Genomic DNA, 20,248 nt, shown 5'->3' with positions numbered 1-20,248 from the left:
TCTAGTTTGTATGAGACGATTTCTAGTACCACTCCTTTTATTACAGCAGAGCTCACTGACCCCGGTATTCATTCCACACCTGACTATTCAGAGACCTCATCAAACCACTGCAAGCACTGACTGCTTTTCTTTATCTTGTCTGTGTGCACTCAGTTGTGTCTGACTCTTCACGACCCCATGGACAGTAGCCTCCCCAGGCTCCTCTGTCCATGAAATTTTCCATGCAAGAATACTGGAGGGGGTTGCCACTTCCTCCTCCAGGGGATCTTTCTGACCCAGGGATTGAACCTGCGACTCCTGCAATGGCAGGCAGATTCTTTACCACTAGGGCTTAGATCTGATCCATTCTGAGGGATGGTGTGTGCCACCCTGAACACTGTAGGGAGACCTCATTATCATCAGGTATTTATTAAATAAACAAATAAGACCATTGGCAGCAGGTATAGCAAAGAGATATAGTTTCTTCCTTCAGGAGGCTTAAAATTTAGTGAAGAAGATACAGAAACAAATAAAAAGCAATACGCATAATCACAATTACTATTAGCACTATGAAGAGAATCAAATGGTAAAATGATAGATAAGAAAGGAAACTCACTTAAGATATGGTGGTCAGGGACAGCCTTTGTGATGAGATCACATATGAGCACTGAAGCATGCTGGGAAGAGTATTTTTTCAAAGGGAGCAGTGTGTGCAAAGGCCCTGTGGCAGGAAAAGTCTCAGCTCCTATGAAGTTGGAGTGGTGGGCAGGGGCAGATTATGCAGGCCTAGAAGGTTATAGGGGCTTCCCAGGTGGCACTAGTGGTAAAGAACTGGACTCTCAGTGCAGGAGACTAAGAGTCATGGGTTTGATTCCTGGGCCGGAAGATCCCCTGGAGGAGAGCATAGCAACCCACTCCAGTATTCTTGCCTGGGGAATCCCAAGGACAGAGGAGTTTGGCAGGCTACAGTCCATGGGGTCTCAAAGATTTGGACATGACTGAAGCGATTTAGCAAGCACGCACAGAAGGTTATAGTAGGATTTGGGTTTTATTCAGAGACCAGGGGGAATCCATTGAAGGGTTTGAAGCTGAAAAGTTAAATCACTGAATTTATGTTTAAGAAAGATTACTCTAGCTGCTTTGTGGAAAACAGACCAAAGATGGACAAAAAGTTCTATTCAGATCCTCCCTGAGTGGGGTATGGGAGTGGGTGGAGAGTAGTTCTTCATGCTACAAATATCTGTTCATCTTCTAGCCATGGAAACGGTCTGAGCTTAGAATGAGTGTTGCCACACAACTCCCTTCCTCCTCCACACTCTCACCTCTCCCCCTCCTCTCTCCCTCCCCTCCCCCGACTTCCCCACTTTCTCAGATTACCCTCCTCCCCACCCTTTCCCTCCAACCCTCTCCTCTTTTGTCTCCATTTGACCCTTGTCTAAAGTCTTTCATTTTCAGTCCATGTAACTCTTTCTCCAGTATTTTTAACATCATGTGTGACTAATGTTCCAATAAAACTAATACCACAGTAAAGCTGAAGTATGTAAAATTTTTCTCCTTTTAAAATTCTATTGATGAAAGAGTTGTCATGCTTCATCTACTATATGGCTGATTCCTTATGACTCTAGCCTCTGGCAAATAGTTGACATTTTTGGGTAGTTTATCCTCAGTTATCTACCTGCCCTGTTTAAATCACTCTATGTGTCATGGAACACAGGCACATGTAGATTCAGGTACAGGTGGTTCAAATCCTTGAGCCTTAAATATTACCTCTGTGACCTAAAGCAACCTCTCTGAGCCTCCAAGACCTTAATGACATAAAGAGAATAGTTACTTCACTGGTGGCTCAGACAGTAAAGAATTTGCCTGCAATGCAGGAGACCTGGGTTCAATCCCTGGGTCAGGAAGATCCCCTGGAGAAGGGAATGGCTACCCACTCCAGTATTTCAGCCTGGAGAATTTCATGGACAAGGGAGCCTGGCAGGCTACAGTCCATAGGGTTGCAAAGAGTTGGACATGACTGAGCAACTAACACTTATATCACACTTACAGGATGTAAAAATTAAGTAGAAATGGTATATAAATCATCTAACATCACATTGCTTAATATGTGGTGATTAATTAGTACTGTACATGTAAATATCAGGCAAATATTCTGTAGAACTTTTGGCTCCTAAAAGTTCAAATTTTTCCATTTGTTTCTGCCTACTATCTGCTCTCCCTACCTTCATGAATGTAATTCCACTTCCACTTTCTTTTTTTCCATTTATTTGTCCCTTTCTGTGCTGCTGTAATCTTGCTCCCTCCGCTCCCTCTCTAAGTTCCCACGGCCTCAGCGAAGACACGTGCGGGGAAGAACTCATGCTACTGTTTCCCTGAACAGCCCTGTTGACTAACTCCAGCCTATCCCCTTCCCAAGGTCTGTGGGCTCTGGGGTCCTGTATCAGAATGTGAGTGATAATGGTGGAGACACAGGTCGAGGATGAAACCTGCTAGTGATCAGAAATTTGGGGTTACAGTCAAACTTGCAGTCATCCTAGGAATGTCAGGGTGGGATGAGATGGTACCTGGAGATATCAGGCAACCTGAAGGCCCCTGCATATTTGCCCAGATCATCCAGGGCTGCCCGGTGAACCAGCACCTCTGGATTCCCAATATGCTCTGTTTAGCTGCACAGAGTATCACTGGTTCCCAGACTGTCCTTATATTTTGAGGAGTCTTTGCACTACTTCTCCCTGGCATTCAAGAACATAAACTTACTGAAGAGCTTTTGCACATTGTGACTTCCAGATTATCATATTGCAAAAAAAGTAGTTTATAGTTTCTTTATAACAAAATCCACTCAACCCCAAAGCTATAGTAACTTCAATAATTCAGAAGCTAATTCAAGATCTCCCAGTGAGCAGAATGATCATCATGAACATTATTTTTTTGCTCTGTAGGTATAAATGCCAGTCTAGGGCAGTTCTGGTTAATAAAATGCCAGATTCATTTGCTTACTACAATGTCATTGTAATAACATTAAGAGTATCTAAACATGCTTACTACTGCCAATAAAAGTAAATTTATTTAGCTCAAGACCATTATTCAAGCAGGAATAATAATAATGACAAATAACGTTAATTGCCAACACACAGTCACTATTGTCATACATGTCACTTTTTAAAGCATCTTATTCACTCCAAACAGTCCTTGAAGTAGATACTATCATTATTCCCATTCTACAGATAAGGATACTGACAAAGGTCACAAAGCTAGTGAGTGCAGAATCAGGACTTCAACCCAAAAAATCAGTCTCTAAGTTCTGCAACTACTGCTCTTTACTTCTCTCATCCTTTCATTCAGAAATTGTCATTTTTAATAGATATGTTTAGGAAAACATTTATTCACAAAGGTGGCTAAGGAATAACTATATATCCAAATATTAAACTTCACAATATTCTGCAGGCCAGGATAAATGTGAACCTGCTGAAAATGGAGAGAAGATCACAGGCTATTACTCTCTTACCTAACTATAAACATAGGTCCCACACAGGCTCCTTTCTCATGGACGTGCCCGAGCTGGAGCCAGGAACGCTGAGCAAGGGCCCTGCTACAGAGCGTGGACACAAAGATGTCTCAGCTCCACAGCAGCTGGGAGTGAGGGACACACACACAACACACACACAGAGCCCCTCCATGGGGCAGACTCATTTCTGATGAAGAAGTGTTCGTGCCTTCAGCAAATATTTATTGCTTACCTACTATATGCCAGGATTGTTCTTTGCTCTTAGGGTTTAACAGTAATCAAAATAGACCAAAACTCTTCAAGGAGTTTGTGTTCTAGTGGAAAAGACAGACAATAGCATAATAAATAAGTAAAATACATTGTAGGCCAGATAATTTAAGTGCACAGGAGAAAAAATAAAGTAGGAAAAGCAGACAGAAAGAACTGAGCGTAATTGAAAGGTAGAAAGGGAGACCTTTGTGAGATGTGATTTGAGTTGTATAGAGCATCTTTTTGGGCTCTCTTTGCCCTAAAATGAAATTGCATCCCAAAGGATGATCATTTGAAGATTACAGTGTAAAAACAGTTATTGAATCTCTATCCTTTCAGTCACTCAGAGTCAGCAAACATAAAACCACAAGTCATAACAGAGTTTTCACAGATTTACCTGGGAAAGAAAAGAAACAGAAAAAAATAATCCCTCACACATTGAGTTGACCTCATTTTCCTCTGTCTTCCATCTACTGATTGGGTCTACATGCTCTGCTTATTCACCCAAAGGATACATGAATCAAGATGACTGGTTGGAACATTAAAAATGACATTAACCATTTGCTTTTGCTTTCCAGTTCCAAAGGTTTGGTCATGTTTTTTGTTTTTTTTTTCACTTCATAGACTTTGGTGTCTGTGCACACCTGGCTGTCATGCCAACCGAGCCTCAGCTAAATGGTTGGGGGGCAGGAACAAATTGAGAATTTACAAAGCTCTACTGGAAGTAAGTAGAATGTACAGCAGACACAGAGGAAGAAGCCTGTTGCAAGTTGAGGACGCCTGAGCCAGCTCTTGGCCATATGGATGGGCACGGAAGATGACATTCCTGCAGCAGCAACAAGGTCAAAGGCCAGGTGGTCAAGAGGGCTTAGTATGTGTGAGGAATCACACAGCCTTCCTTGCTGCCGGCCGACACCGTACCCGCGAGAAGGCAGATCAGCACAGGACCAGCTTCCAAGGTGTTTAGGTCCTCCCCCATGGACTGTATAGCCCATGGGGTTGCAAAGAGTCGGACAAGACTGAGTAACTTTCCTGCTGGTGCAGCATCTTAATTCCTTGTGTCCTGTGACTGAGTAGCACCTGAAGCTCAACAACTTCTGCAGCACTTTTACAGGGTGGAGAGAAAGTGAAAGTGAAAGTGTGAAAATGTTAGTCACTCATTCCTGTCTGACCCTTTGTGACCCCATGGACTATAGCCCGCCAGGCTCCTCTGTCCATGGAATTCTCCAGGCAAGAATACTGGAGTGGGTTGCCATTCCCTTCTCAGTATCTTCCCGACCTGGGGGAGATCTGAACCCAGATATCCTGCATTACAGGTAGATTCTTCATCGTCTGAGCCACCAGGGGAGCCCCATGGGTGAAGAGAGGGAACCTGAGATACAAGATCAAGGACAAGTGGCCACGAATAAGGAGGCCATTTCCCCGTCACCTTCCCCTGTACACCTCAATATCTGAGGATTTGAGGGTGGGCTTCCCTCTGAACCCCATGACAACAAAATTGCTAGTTTCGGCTCTATGGGGCAGTGGTGAGAGATGGTCCCTGCCAGTCAGGATAGAAACCATCATCAGGCCTCATCTGCCACGGGAGGCTGGGGCATCCTCCAGTGGCTGGTGGCCCGCTGCAGACCCCTCATAAGCACAAACAGGGGAATGACATGACCATACCCTTTCCGAGTTTTTTGAAAGTTGGAATAATAACATATATGAAAGTGCTTTGCAAATCTTACTTTTTTTGTCCCCCAGCCATAGATGGCTTAGTAATGTTTGCAGAATGAACAAGGGAAAGACAGACCAACCATGCAGGAATAAATTCCCTGTGCTCCCAGGAGGGCAGAATGAGAACCCTGAAACCCATGAGAAGAACTGATCACAATGATTTCATGGGCACCATCCAAAAAAATCAATGGCAATGACCTGAATCAGAGACTCTCTAAGCATCTTTCTGTGTGTCTATTTCATCCTGGAAGCTCTAACAAATAATTTTTTGCCTAGAAAAGCCAGCAGAAAGAAATCAGGCTGGGATATATGTAACCACAGTTCAGCTCACTGAGTTTTTGAACTGAGAAGTTTAATAAAGCAGGGCATACCATATGCTGTGAAAATGTTCATGAGGACGTGAGGAAAGAAGCAATAAGCCAAAGAACCCAATAAATTGCTGAACAGGAAAAAGCATCTTATTCGGTTCAGTAAACCTGGCATCTTTGAGACTTTAAACTTCTCTTCTCTTCTGCTTGTGCTAGGGCAGTTTTCAATCAGCTGTTCCATATAAATATCAGTCTTTCAAGCTTATTTGTACTCTTTGCTTCAGTGATCCTGCAGACAATTTATCCTACACTGTTTATAAGGCTAAGTGAAATCCCCAGTTCTGCCTGAATTCTTTTTCCCCCTCTAGACATTTTACTGCCTCCTGGTTTGGGTTGCCTCCAACTTGTGAGAATAGTGTATTCCACTGTATCCTTGAGAGTCCCTTGGACAGCAAGGAGATCAAACCAGTCAATCCTAAAGGAAATCAGTCCTGAATATTCATTGGAAGGACTGATGCTGAAGCTGAAACTCCAATACTTTGGCCACCTCATGCGAAGAGTTGACCCATTGGAAAAGATTCTGGGAGGGATTGGGGGCAGGAGGAGAAGGGGACGACAGAGGATGAGATGGTTGGATGGCATCACCGACTCAATGGACAGGAGTTTGAGCAAGCTGTGGAAGTTGGTGATGGACAGGGAAGTCTGGCGTGCTGCAGTCCATGGGGTCGCAAAGAATGGGACATGGCTGAGCAACTGAACTGAACTAAACTGAATCCTTTCTCCCCTTTCCTTTGGATGCTGTCCTTCACTAACCACAAAGGTTCCTCTTCTCCAGCGATTCCACTGGCTTCTTCAACTTCCTCTCAGGAACAAGCAGGCTCTCACTCAGGGACGTGTCTGCCATGTACTCAGAATCCGCAACACCTTCTGGCTTGTTCTTCTGCAATCTGGGCTACTTCAAATTGTCTAACTATAATCCCAGCAAAGCCAGTGTCCTAGAGACATTCATCAGTTCAGTTCAGCTCAGTCCTGGAGAAGAGAATGGCAAGTCACTTCAGTATTCTTGCCTTGAGAACCCCATGAACAGTATGAAGAGACATTCATACTCTAGTCGATAAAAGCTTCTCCATAGGGTCTGACTTTCAGTTATACTGCCATGAGAACGTATTGGAGGAGGAAATTGATTTATGACATCAGTATGCATGGTCCAGTCATTTGTGACAGAACTCACTACCTGATATATGAAAAACATTTAGAACGATCAGCTTTGTTTTGGTGGTGAAACGGCTTTTTCTTACTCTTGGTACTACTTCTGTTCCAAAATATGACTAAAATATATGTGCATGCTAAGTCACTTCAGTCATGTCTGACTCTTTGGGACCCCATGGACTGCAGCCTGCCAGGCACTTCTGTCCGTGGGATTCTCCAGGCAAGAATACTGGAGTGGGTTGCCATTTCCTTCTCCAGGGTATCTTCCCAACCCAGGAATTGAATCCAGGTCTCTTACATCTCCTGCATTGGCAGGCAGGTTTTTTACCACCAGCGCCACCTGGGAAATATATGTAGAAATAGTTAACTCTAATCTTGATATCACTTTTTCCTTCTACATTAATGTCATGTTCAGTATATAAAATTTGACACAATAATTTAGCCAAGGAATGTCATCATGTATTAGGAGTAGCATTTTTTAAGGCTGTCCTGACATTGGAAGGACTGATGCTGAAGCTCCAATACTCTGGCCACCTGATGTGAAGAGCTAACTCATTGGAAAAGACCCTGATGCTGGGAAAGATTGAGGGCAGGAGAAGGGGACAATAGAGGATGAGATGGTTGGATGGCATCATCGACTCAATGGACATGAGTTTGAGCAAACTCCGGGACATAGTGAAGGACAGGGAAGCCTGGCGTGGGGTAGTCCATGGGGTCTTGAAGAGTCAGACATGACTTAGCGACTGAACTTCTCCTTAAAATACACTCTCTTATTTCCTGGTCCTAACTTAGGTTAGGAGGAAGAGAGAAAATAGGTAGGTTGTCAAGACCTTGATGTAAAAGATCATATACATCTTTTAGCTTTTCACTTAGACGTCAGCTCCTCCGTGGTCTTCTGTGACCCTCCCAGGCCAGGGGTGGTTTCTCTTGTGGGTTTCATACTGTGCCCTGTTAGTGAATACATAGCACGCATCACTGCATTAATTCATCTGTCTCCCTCACACAAGATACTCTGAGTTTGCAAGTTATCCTCCCAGCCCACAGCAGCAGATGAGGTTCCCTCTGTAAAGAGTCCACAAATGACTGTCATCTAAGAAAAACAGGATTCAATTTCCCTCATGCTCATCAGTATTTTCACATAGAATTAATTTAAAGTAACAAACCAAATAGAGCTCATTTTAAAGTGTTTGTTTATGAGCTACACAATACCTCATAAAATAAGTGAAGACAGGGGGAAAAAACCTTAAATGGTTTTCCCAGTCACCTAACTGCATAAAGCCCAGGTTAGCTAGCCTCTTTCCAGTTTTTGCCTTTCTCAATCTGCAGGCCCCCAAGGCTTTGGATGTGTTCCTTCTAGCTTCTCTGGAGGCCAGAGGAGGAGGAGTACACACTCCACTCCACGCCCTCGCTATGCACTGTGTGCCCCCAGCTTCACTCGTTCTCTTTAGGGTCCACTTTCTCTTTGTCAAAGGAAACTCTGTGACTCAGCAGTGTACAATCTGCCTTCTTAAACAAGTAGTCCTTTTTGCTCAAAGCAAACACGATTAACCACTACCTACCACACAACAATTAAGTTAGAAAAACACTGAACAGATCTCTGTATAATCAGAAAATAGCTGCTTATAATCCACACATAGCTAGAATTAAAATTTTTTTTCAGAGTGAGATGGCAATTCAGCCACACTTGGCCATGTTGTCATAGTGAATGCTAAACTACAACAAAGAATTCCCCATAAAGGAAGTGTGCTACTCTGATTTCTTTCTCACAGGATAAGGATGCTATTTTACCAAAAATAATTTATACCTTGGCATCTGGTGCAATGAAAATTGATGAAAATATAAGACTCCATTAAAAATAAGGAAATGAAAGCCTCTGGTTCACACAATATGCAGACTGAGAACTTTGGTGGATTTTAGAAATGTGGGCTTCAGGCTGTGTTCTGAACGCATGGCGATAGGTTTTATAGTTGGTCTGTTCCTAATAGGTGTGAAAAACACACCCTGTGAAAACCCCCTTACTGTTTACTACAATCACAGTATAGCGTTTATACTAAAGTTGTGCCTCTTTGCACTTCCTCACAGTAGGACACAGAAATCTGAAATATTGGTAGCACTGATGATTCTTAAATACAGACTTAGAAGGTCTGCATATTTTAAGTCCCTGTTACATAGGTTCTGTGATTCATTAAACAATTCTTCCTCATAGAAAGTAAATAAGATGCAGACCCTGTCCTCAGGTGGCTCGCAGTCTGGTGGGGGTGGGGATGAGGGGAAGGAATAAGGATAAAGAAGAAACAAACGTAAGCTGAATGTCTGCTGTGGGTCAGGCACTGTGTCCAATGTTATATAGAATTTCACTTCATCATCACAGTAACTCCATGTGGTTTCGATGACTAGCTCTGTCTGTCAGAGAAAGAAAGAGAGGCTCAGAGAGATCTGTGCCTTAAGATTACCATCCTGGTGGTGGCTGGCTGCAGAGCAAGGTGATAAGAGCTATAGGAGTCAGAGAAGAAGGCAGGCCCAGGTATCTGAGTGGTGATGATACCATCAAGTGGGATAAGAAAACAGAAGGTGGGAAGAAGGTTTGCAAGGTTGGATATAATGAATCTATAAGATCCCGATTTTGATGTCTCTGTAGACGAGATCCTTGAGACAGTTGAAAATACGGGTTTGGAGTTGACGGGAATGCCAGGCTGAAGGCATGAATGAGATCCCTAGGGGTTCTGTACAAATTGAGAAGAGAGGAACGACTGAACTTTGGGGTTAAAAGGCTTATAAAAGGAGATGAATCCACCATGAAGATGAAGCCAGAGTTGTGAGAAACACAAGGAACATGGTGTCGTGGAATAAAATCTGTAGAGTAGAAGCAGGTGTCCAAAGAGGGCTGCCTCAACTTTGACTTTCAGGATGAAAGAGCTTGCCTGTGTTATAGGGACAGCAAGAGTCTGATGGAGTGGAGAGGCAGAAGATGGACCAGAAAGGGGACAGTCTTCTCACACTGAATGGCAATATTCATCTAACATGGTTTGTCTTTTCATCCCTTCACCTCCAGACTCAGCAACAGGCTGTGTAAAGTGTCTCAGAAATGTTTGTTGAATGGCTGAATGAATGATTTAAATAATTAACACTTAAAAGATCCCACAGAAGATGGGAGGAAATGAAATGCAGAGTGCAGATGGTAGGGATCAACCCTGGTCAAGAGGAGGGTCACCTCTTTCTTTCAAACTGGAATCACTAGCACTGGGCATGTTGCTGGAATAAAGAGACACTCAAATGTCTGTGGATGAAATGAAAGGAATTGTATTAAGTGTGCTATCCAAACATAGCTTATCAGAATTCCTTAATTTCACAGTTAGAAAATTCCATTAAAAATAAGTCTACTAAACTAAATTGAACTTTGATCATCAACAATGATTTTGTAATAGATGTGCCATTAATGGGGCTTCCCTGATAGCTCAGCTGTTAAACAATCCGCCTGCATGGCAGGAGACTCTGGTTCGATTCCTGGTTCAGGAAGATCCACTGGAGAAGGGATAGGTTACCCACTCCAGTATTCTTGAGCTTCTCCTGTGGCTCAGCTGGTAAAGAATCTGCCTGCAATGTGGGAGACCTGGGTTCGATCCCTGGGTTTGGAAGATCCCCTGGAGAAGGGAAAGGCTACCCATTCCAGTATTCTGGCCTGGAGAATTCCATGGACTGTCCACAGGGTCGCAAAGAGTTGGACGTGGCTGAGTGACTTTCACTTTCATATTCTTGCCATTAATAAAAGGACCTTCTCTTGATTTCTCACCAAGAATAGAAGAAGCCTTCCTCAGTTGATGGTTTAACGTTATGCTTGAAAGAGGAAACTGATGATTGAACATTGTAGAAATTATTTTCAGATATAAAGAAGATTCTCATGCTGCTGTAACATAGTCTGCATTCATGGATACATTAAAGATGAGATGCTTAAAAATAAGAATGAAATGTGGAAATCTGCTCTTCTAACTTGGTGTTAATCCAAAGGATGAGGATAGAGGCCACAGGAAGAAAAGAGAGAGAATGTTAAGAAATTCTTTTTAAAATATAATCGTACAGGCCTAGAATCCCATTACTGTGTCAAAAGGAATATAAACATGTAGCGAATTCAGAAATCTCTTTGGAGGGCTTACCTTTTCCATTTGTGTCCTCCAAGTGCCATCTAAGGCGACCGGGTAACCCTGCTCCTACCCCAGATAAGAGCACATGCTGCACCACACAGCTCTCTGTCACAGAAACACCAGCCCTCACAGTTCCCTTTGGATCCGAGTTCTCTTCTGCTGGAGAAGGGATAAGCTACCCACTCCAGTGTTCTTGGGCTTCCCTTGTGGCTCAGCTGGTAAAGAATTCGCCTGCAACGTGGGGGACCTGGGTTTGATTCCTGGGTTGGGAAGATCCCTTGGAGAAGGGAAAGGCTACCCACTCCGGTATTCTGGCCTGGAGAATTCCATGGACTGTATAGTCCACGGGGTCGCAAAAGAGTCAGACACGACTGAGCGACTTTCACTACTACTACTCTCCGACTTGGAAGTCTGCATTTCCACACACACTGGCTTCTATATTCCATATGAAATAGCATTTCTGTTCCTCGGCCAGGATTCCACTGACAGGAATGCAAAGCCAGCCATTTTCAAATGATGTGACTGTTCCCACAGGTTACAGAACACTGGAGAATTGTCACATGGTCCCAAATCATTCAGTGAATAAACTTGTTTTGCTCTGTTTCCAGTTTTCTAGTCAGGCACCCATTTTCTCCCACCCCACTCCCATCCCAACCAACATTTGGAAAATGTGCGTGTGTGCTTGGTCACTCCAGTTGTGTCCAACTCTTTGTGAGCTTATGGACTGTAGCCCACCATGCTCCTCTGTCTGTGGGATTCTCCAGGTAAGAATACTGGAGTGGGTTGCCATGCCCTCCTCCAGGGGATCTTCCTGACCCAGGGAGTGAACCAGCATCTCCTGTGTCTTCTGCACTGCAGCAGAATTCTTTACCGCTGAGCTACTGGGGAAACCCAACTTGGATAATAAGGGATGAAAAAAGAATTTCCTGTCCTTCCATTCCCATTGTCCCTATGTGATCCACCAGAATTTGATAATTGCAATAACTTAGAAAACTACTGTTTTCTTCCATGTCTGATCCAGTCTGTGTTACACTGCCAGATAAATCTCCCAAATATATATTTTATTTATCACTTTGAAGCCCTTGCTCAAGAATCTACAAGGGCTCCTGCTGCCTTCTGTATCAAGTCTTAATTCCTTTGTTCACCTTTGAGACCCTAAGAGTTTGGTTCCATTCCAGTTCCAGTTCAGTCGCTCAGTTGTGTCCGACTCTTTGTAACCCCAAGAACCACAGCATGCCAGGCTTCCCTGTCCATCACCAACTGCCGGAGTCTACCCAAACCCATGTTCATTGAGTCGGTGATGCCATCCAACCATCTCATCCTCTGTCGTCCCCTTCTCCTTCTGCCCTCAATCTTTCCCAGCATCAGGGTCTTTTCAAATGAGTCAGCTCTTCGCATCAGGTGGCCAAAGTATTGGAGTTTTAGCTTCAACATCAGTCCCTTCAATGAACACCCAGGACTGATCTCCTTTAGGATGGACTGGTTGGATCTCCTTGCAGTCCAAGGGACTCTCAAGAGTCTTCTCCAACACCACAGTTCAAAAGCATTAATTCTTCGGCGCTCAGCTTTCTTCACAGTCCAACTCTCACATCCATACATGACCACTGGAAAAACCATAGCCTTGACTAGACAGACCTTTGTTGACAAAGTAATGTCTCTGCTTTTTAACATGCTGTCTAGGTTGGTCATAACTGTCCTTCCAAGGAGTAAGCATCTTTAATTTCATGGCTATAATCACCATCTGCTATAACCATGGCTATAAATCACCATCAGTGATTTTGGAGCCCAGAAAAATAAAGTAAGCCACTATTTCCCCATCTATTTCCCATGAAGTGATGGGACTGGATGCCATAATCTTAGTTTTCTGAATGTTGAGCTTTAAGCCAATTTTTTCACTTTCCTCTTTCATTTTCATCAAGAGGCTCTTTAGTTCTTCTTCACTTTCTGCCAGAAGGGTGATGTCATCTGCATATCTGAAGTTATTGATATTTCTCCCAGCAATCTTGATTCCAGCTTGTGCTTGCTACTTGTTTATACTTCTATCCTCCCAGGGCCCCCTCCTCAAGGACAAAACTATTTTCCTCTCTGCTGTTGGAAGCCTAGCCTGTCCTATCTCCACTCCCCTACCAGTTGATACGACAGAGGGGACGACAGAGGATCCTTCCCTCTCCAACCCCCCAACTCTTTCTCCATCCCCCTCAGGACCAAGTTAAGCTCTGTGTCTTGCAGGGTTGTCCAACTCTTCCAGTCTTCCAGGAAGACTGATGGGCAGTCTTCCTGCCAGGAGCAGACAAAGTCAAGCTAGGTAATCCTGGGAAGGAGGTAGGTACTTAACTATGCTTTGTTTGGAAATAAGTCTTAAGTTCCTTTCTATGTTTCCCACATAACTGAGGGAAGAGCAAGGCAAGTAGTCAACGTACACACTTCCTCAGCTCTTGATTGCACAGTGTGCCCCTGTCCTTCAGTTCCGAGGCCATGGTGCTTTGAATGTCAGCAGCTGGAGAACCAGTTGCTACATTTTTATTACAAACCCAGCTGTCACATTACATCTTTAGCAAATGCAGATCTATGACTGGTTGAGTCAAATAAACTTCTATAACTTCATTCAGTGCTAACTAAAATTTAATGTTTGCCTCTGACAGGTTTCGCTGTTTTCTCAGATTGGTGCAGTTGGGGTGGAATCTGTGCTCTATTTTCCCTTTCTTTTAATTTAATTTTTAAATTTTATATTGGAGTATAGTTGATTTATAACGTGTTTTAGGTATACAGAAAGGTGATTCAGTTATACATATACACATATCCCGGAGAAGGCAATGGCACCCCACTCCAGTACTCTTGCCTGGAAAATCCCATGGACGGAGGAGCCTGGTAGGCTGCAGTCCATGGGGTTGCTAAGAGTTGGACACGACTAAGCTACTTCACTTTCACTTTTCACTTTCATGCATTGGAGAAGGAAATGGCAACCCACTCCAGTGTTCTTGCCTGGAGAATCCCAGGGACGGGGTAGCCTGGTGGACTGCTGTCTATGGGGTCCCACAGAGTCGGACACGACTGAAGTGACTAAGCAGCAGCAGCAGCATACACATATCCATTCTTTTTAAGGTTCTTTTTTCCATATGGGTTATCACAGAATATGGAGTAGAGTTTCCTAAACGTGATAAAAAGCTAATGAGAAGTAATGATGGGGGAGTTAAGGCTGTGGAAACATTAAGCTTTGGTCATCCCCAGCTCCTTTCTGTCATCTGCACCCTGGGCTAAATTCATGCCCTCATGTTGCCTCCAAGTCTTTCTATGACTTCGTTTAGTGCCTGTTTAAACTTTGGACTCATTTAGGAGAGACACAACTGACGTGGAAAGCATTGAGACACGAGACTCTTGGTTTAACTTTCAAGTTACATATCTTCCTTCCTCAGATGCTTACAGAAGATCGAGGCCTTTCGTAGATTCTCCTCAGTCTGTTTCTTCAATCATTTCAAATATTAGAATTAGCAGCAGTAGCAGCAGCAGATTTTTATTCTAAATGTTAATGATACATTAACAGAAGAACCAGAGATAAATAGCATTTATATATTTGGTTTCCTGTGATTATTTATGTCTCTGCCTTCAGAATGAAATCATTTCCTTCCTGCCTCATCAGAAGGCTGAATTTAGGTAACTGAGTATGGCTGTGGACCTAAGCGAGATTTCAAAACAGAAAAAGGATCTCACAGCTGACCATGCTTGTCTCCATGGTCATTATCAGTCTGTCTTCATTGAATGCTAGCCCTGTGCACCCAGGAAACTGTATATGCCTCCTTCAAGACCCAGTTCAAATGTCTTTCTGTGAAGTCTCCTCTAGCTTCCCCAAACAGAGCTGGGCCTCTCTTCTTCACTTTCCAAATATTTACTGAGTGCCTACTTTCCATTACTCAGCCCTTGATGCTCTTGCCATAACACACACCCTGGAGTCTGTCAGTCGGTCTCCTCTCAGTTGTCCTGCACAAGGGTGAGTAGTATTATGTACTTACTTTCATACACGCCTGTGCGATGCCCAGCACAGCTCTGTGGCACACTTTACACCATAAACTACCAGAAGCAATGGTTCCAGAGCAGCTGCTCGAGTTACATCAAAGATAGATGGATGCACTGATTTGTCTGGGCTGAGGTTTTGAAGTGGAAGGTTCTGTTTGGGCTTCTGCCCACAAGCAACAAAGCGATGGAGGGGAAATGGGGCTGAGGGCCTGAGAGTTTGCACCATCAACAGAGACTATCTAAATAGCTCCTGAATTTGCCTTCTATCGCCTTTCAATTATCAAGCCTCTGACTTCTTCAGGCTTTCTCCTGTCTTGGCTGAATTTACTACTAATGAGCTTTGAATTGGTCTCCCTAACTGTATTATAGGATTCTTTTCCTTCCTAGTCTCCTCTAATCCATCTATAACATGACTATGAGCCTAATCTTTCTAAAAACTAATCCAATATTTTTTTTTGCTTAAAATCCTTTTAGTACTTAAAATCTTTCAGTGATATTACACACACACACACACACACACAAGCACACATATGCACATGCACACATATATGGCCTTCAGTCTGAAATCCAGATTCCTTGCTGTGATGTTCAAGTCCATCCACGATCCAGCCCTTCTTTTCTTGTCACCATTACCCCTCCACACACACCCTGCTCTCAGTAGCTCTAAGCTAATGGAAGTTCTCTGGAATTTCCAAACTATCATAACTTTATACCTTGTCATATGATGTCCCTCCTTCCTGGAACAAAACCCACTGAATAAATCTTATTCAACTTACTCTAATTCAACTTGCAGGTTATAGCTAAGGTGGCACCTTATTGGAGATGCTTTTGTTAACCATTCCCTGCTGTCTGGCTGAGTTAGGTACCCAACGCACGAGCTGCCACACCACCCGTGCATTCCTCCAACTCCGAATGTCTCACGTGATATTGTACTTGTTTGACTTCTCCACGACACTGAATTCCTTGAAGACAGGCATTCTTTCTTATCTGCATCTATACTGCTTCTGTGCATCCGTCTCAGGTCATCTCACTTATTGATAAAAGAAGAGTCATTTATCTGTGAACGCGCGCGCATGCGCGCGCGCGCGCGCACACACACACACACACACACACACACACACACACACACACACACTATTTTCCCTATTCAGATTCTGTGCTTTTTGTTTCTCTCCATAACGTCCATCACTTTCTAATATGCTATATAATTTACTAACTTTTATCATCTATTTCACTTCAGGTAAACTGCAGGAGAGCAAGGATTTGAAAGCCTGTATTTTTCTGAATTATCTTCAATTTCCCTGGTCTCATGATTTTTCCATTCTACCTGGTCTAATGTTAAGTTCCTAAGAAATAACCACTCAAATCTTTCTGGGGAAAACTGCTGGGGTCTTTTCGCTCTTGCAGGTGACTACACATATCACCAATATTCTGTTTTGCTAAAATTTGAAAACCAGGATGCTTGAAACTTTGTTTTGGTTTCTGTTGTCAGAATTTCCAGTACCTATTCTCAGACTGACTCCTTCTTACAAGGCTATAGAATCCTGTCTCTGCTTCATCATTTTGAAGCAGCTACTTTAGAAGTTGTCTTACCTGCTGCTCAACAAGTTAATAACGAGAAACATTTTATTCCTCTATTTGTTTTTTCTTTGTTTGGATTTCCTGCTTGTTTCAACATATCTTGTCTGTTTCCTCCACTGTTGGATTCTGAGAGTATAGGACAGTGCCTGATGGAAAGCATGTGTCTATGAAGTATTTGCTGATTAACTGAATTTGTATCTTCAGCATTTACTATGACACCTGGCACATAATAAACCCTCCATACATGTTAACTGAATAAACTAACAAAGTATTGGAAGAAACAGGCATGCAGAATTACATCAAGAATTTCATCAAGGAAGTAGAAGAAAATGCCTTTCTAAATTACTTCTTTCTCATATTCAACATCTAGTCAGTCACCAGGTAGTCAGTTCACTTCTTAAAAACCCTCCTAGTATTTCTTTCCTTCCCTGCCACTTCCACTACTTAATTTATGTCCCACCATCTCCACCTCCTGAACTATCAGTCCCATGCCTTCAGTCTTGGTCTCCTCCAATCCAGCCTCCTGCTAATGACACTGCTAAAATGTGTCTAGGTAGGAGTACCACTCCCCTGACTTGCAAGTCCCATTGTCTGAGGGATGGAGTTTAGATTCCTTTGCCAGAACAAGGCTCTTCCTGACCTGCTGTCCTTCTGCTCTGCTTCCACCCACCCCATAGATGCTCTGCACTCCTGTCATTTTCAAACTACTACAGTTCTTCATGAAGTTCTCTTTTGTGTTTGTATCTGTGTCTCTGTTCTCTTTGCTTGAAACAGCCCTCATTTACTTTGAGGGCTGAGGAACTGTTCCTCATTTACCTGAGGAACTGTTGTTTCTCTTCCAAAATTTAGCTTAAATGTCACTTTTTCTTTGACCCAAGTAAAATCTGTTGCTCCTTTATATGCATGTCAAAGCCCTGATCACCCTTTACAGTGTCATCATCTGCTCATGTGTCTGTCTTCCTCCCTCCCAGGATGATGTCCTCTGCATCTTTGTATATCTGGAGCTCAAGTCTATGGTTGACATACAGTAAGGGGCTAAGAATATTTTTTATCACAAAGACTTACACACTAAGCCAAATGAATCAAAGCCCTGCTTTGTGGAAATCAGTTAATTTTGAGTCTTTCTGAAACACATCTTGTGTATTTCAAATTCTAATGACAATGAGGGATTCTTAGTTGAACCTTCCTCTGTGGGTTTCATGGCAAAGGTCAATGCTTTTAAAGGATTTTCTTAGGTTAAGTTTTATGTTTTTATACTGAAAGTGAAAGTTGCTCAGTCATGTCCGACTCTGCGACCCCATGGACTATACAGTCCACGGAATTCTCCAGGCCAGAATACTGGAGTGGGTAGCCTTCCCCTTCTCCAGGGGATCTTCCCAACCCAGAGATCAAACCCAGGTATCTCACATTGCAGGTGGATTCTTTACTAGCTGAGCCACAAGAGAAGCCCAATACTGAAGTAGGCAGCCTATCCCTTCTCCAGCGAATTTTCCCAACCCAGGAATCAAACTGCGGTCTCCTGCATTGCAGGTGGATTCTTCACCAACTGAGCTATCAGGGAAGCCCATGTTTTTATTCTAAAAGGCCCTTTTCAAGGCAAAGTTTCCCACCTACATTATATAACTTATAGAAAGCCAGGTTTGTTTTTTGCTGCTTCTATTTTTTTTTCCCTCTGGCAATTCTCCTGAGATGTCCTTGGGGCTGGGCAACTGCTATCCTGAAGGTAAAGGTGAGAATTTGAGTGTGGGATTTTTCTAGATTATAAGAAGGTAGGCTTAGGGATTTTTATAAGACTCTCAGAGGTGAATGAACCTAGAACCTATTATACAAAGTGAAGTGAGTCAGAAAGAGAAAGATAAATATCGTATTCTAACACATATATATGGAATCTAGAAAAATGGTTCTGAAGAATTTATTTACAGGGCAGCAATGGAGAAACAGACATAGAGAACAGACTTATGGACATGGGGAAAGGGGAGGAGAGGGTGAGATGTATGGCAAGAGTAACATGGAAACTTACATTACCATATGTAAAATAGATAGCCAACAGAAATTTGTTGTATGGCTCAGGAAACTCAAATAGGGGCTCTGTATCAACCTAGAGGGGTGGGATGGGGAGGGAGATGGGAGGAAGGTTCAAAAGGGAGGGGATATGTGTATACGTATGGCTGATTCATGTTGAGGTTCGACAGAAAACAACAAAATTCTGTAAAGCAATTATTCTTCAATAAAAAAATAAATTTAAAAAAAAGCTGACATTAACATGAAGAGTTATTGCCCCCATCCCTCATGCTAGTTTATAGCATAAATTATACTTTTGGAAGTCTCTGCAACTGTTATTGCCTCTTCTTCCTGCTTAAAAAGCAAAATAGAAAATAATGAAAAATGCAATTAGCTTAAAGATAATTTACCAACAGAGAGTTGATAATATTAAGAAAACAAGGTCATATTAGACTGAGTTTTGTCCCAAGAGTTCTCTGTGAATGCACAGTCAAGGAAAAAGATAAAGTTATATTCAGGAGGGAAATGAGATTGAAATGCAAACAAGATTGAAATGCAGAAGGGAGAGGATTGGGTGCTGGAGTGAAAGGGCAAGACAAGGACGCTGATGGGCAGTGAGGATGGTGGCTTGAAGCTCAAGAAAATAAAGCAGAGCAGAGTCAGCGAGACTTGGTTACTCAGGAAAATAAGCCTGCAGTACACACTGCAGGTTCAGGGACACGTCACACATCATGCCTTATTCTCAACTAATGGCACAACCTCAGTGCTTCCAGAGCAAATCCAAAACATCTGACATTGAAATATAGTTGATACAGCCCCTGAATTATATTTCTGAAATGGAATCACATTATCAATAACAGATTTCAGCAAGACTGAAAAACTTTGAAAGCACAGCTATTCTGAGTCCTAAAAACTTGACTTTGCAGAGACAACATGAAAATGATCTTCAACTTCAGATGTTTAAAAAGGTAATGCTTTGTGGGTTAAGGACTACTTGAGCAGAAATAAGAATACTTGGCTGAAGGAGTTTCAACATTGTCTGAATAGAAACTGTGAGTTTCAACTGAGCACTTTCATTAGTGAAGTACTCAACCCTGTCCGCTGTGGAAATTCTCTGGAGTGGGCGGGCTTTCTCACCCCAGGCACGCGCTTCCTAGGTTTGGGCACTACAGGCCACCATCGCCATCTGCGAGAAAGCTGAATTGGAAGATGGTGACTCTAATTTACTCATGTGGCAGTTTGCCTGGAGGTTTCTGCTTCAAATGGTCTACCAGTTTCTCTTCCAGGAAGAAACAAAAGCAGCTAATCCACCACTCCTGGGCTTGACTGGAATATCAGAATCTATGGACACGCTGGGAGTTTACTTTCCAGGAATAAGAGTGTGGTTTCAGAAATGTGAATATTTTAGGAGCACCATAACAGATATCTAAGGATGTTTTTTTTTTGCCTGGTGGAACATGCAACTTTCTATGAAAAATATCTCGGGCCCAAGACTTCCACTTTCTCACACAAGGACATCTGGCTTTTTGAGAAGTTATGTCACTCTTTAC

Source organism: Bos javanicus, chromosome 12 (genome assembly GCF_032452875.1).
Source record: "Bos javanicus breed banteng chromosome 12, ARS-OSU_banteng_1.0, whole genome shotgun sequence".
Taxonomy (NCBI): Eukaryota; Metazoa; Chordata; class Mammalia; order Artiodactyla; family Bovidae; genus Bos; species Bos javanicus.
Note: the sequence above shows the minus strand (reverse complement) of the source record.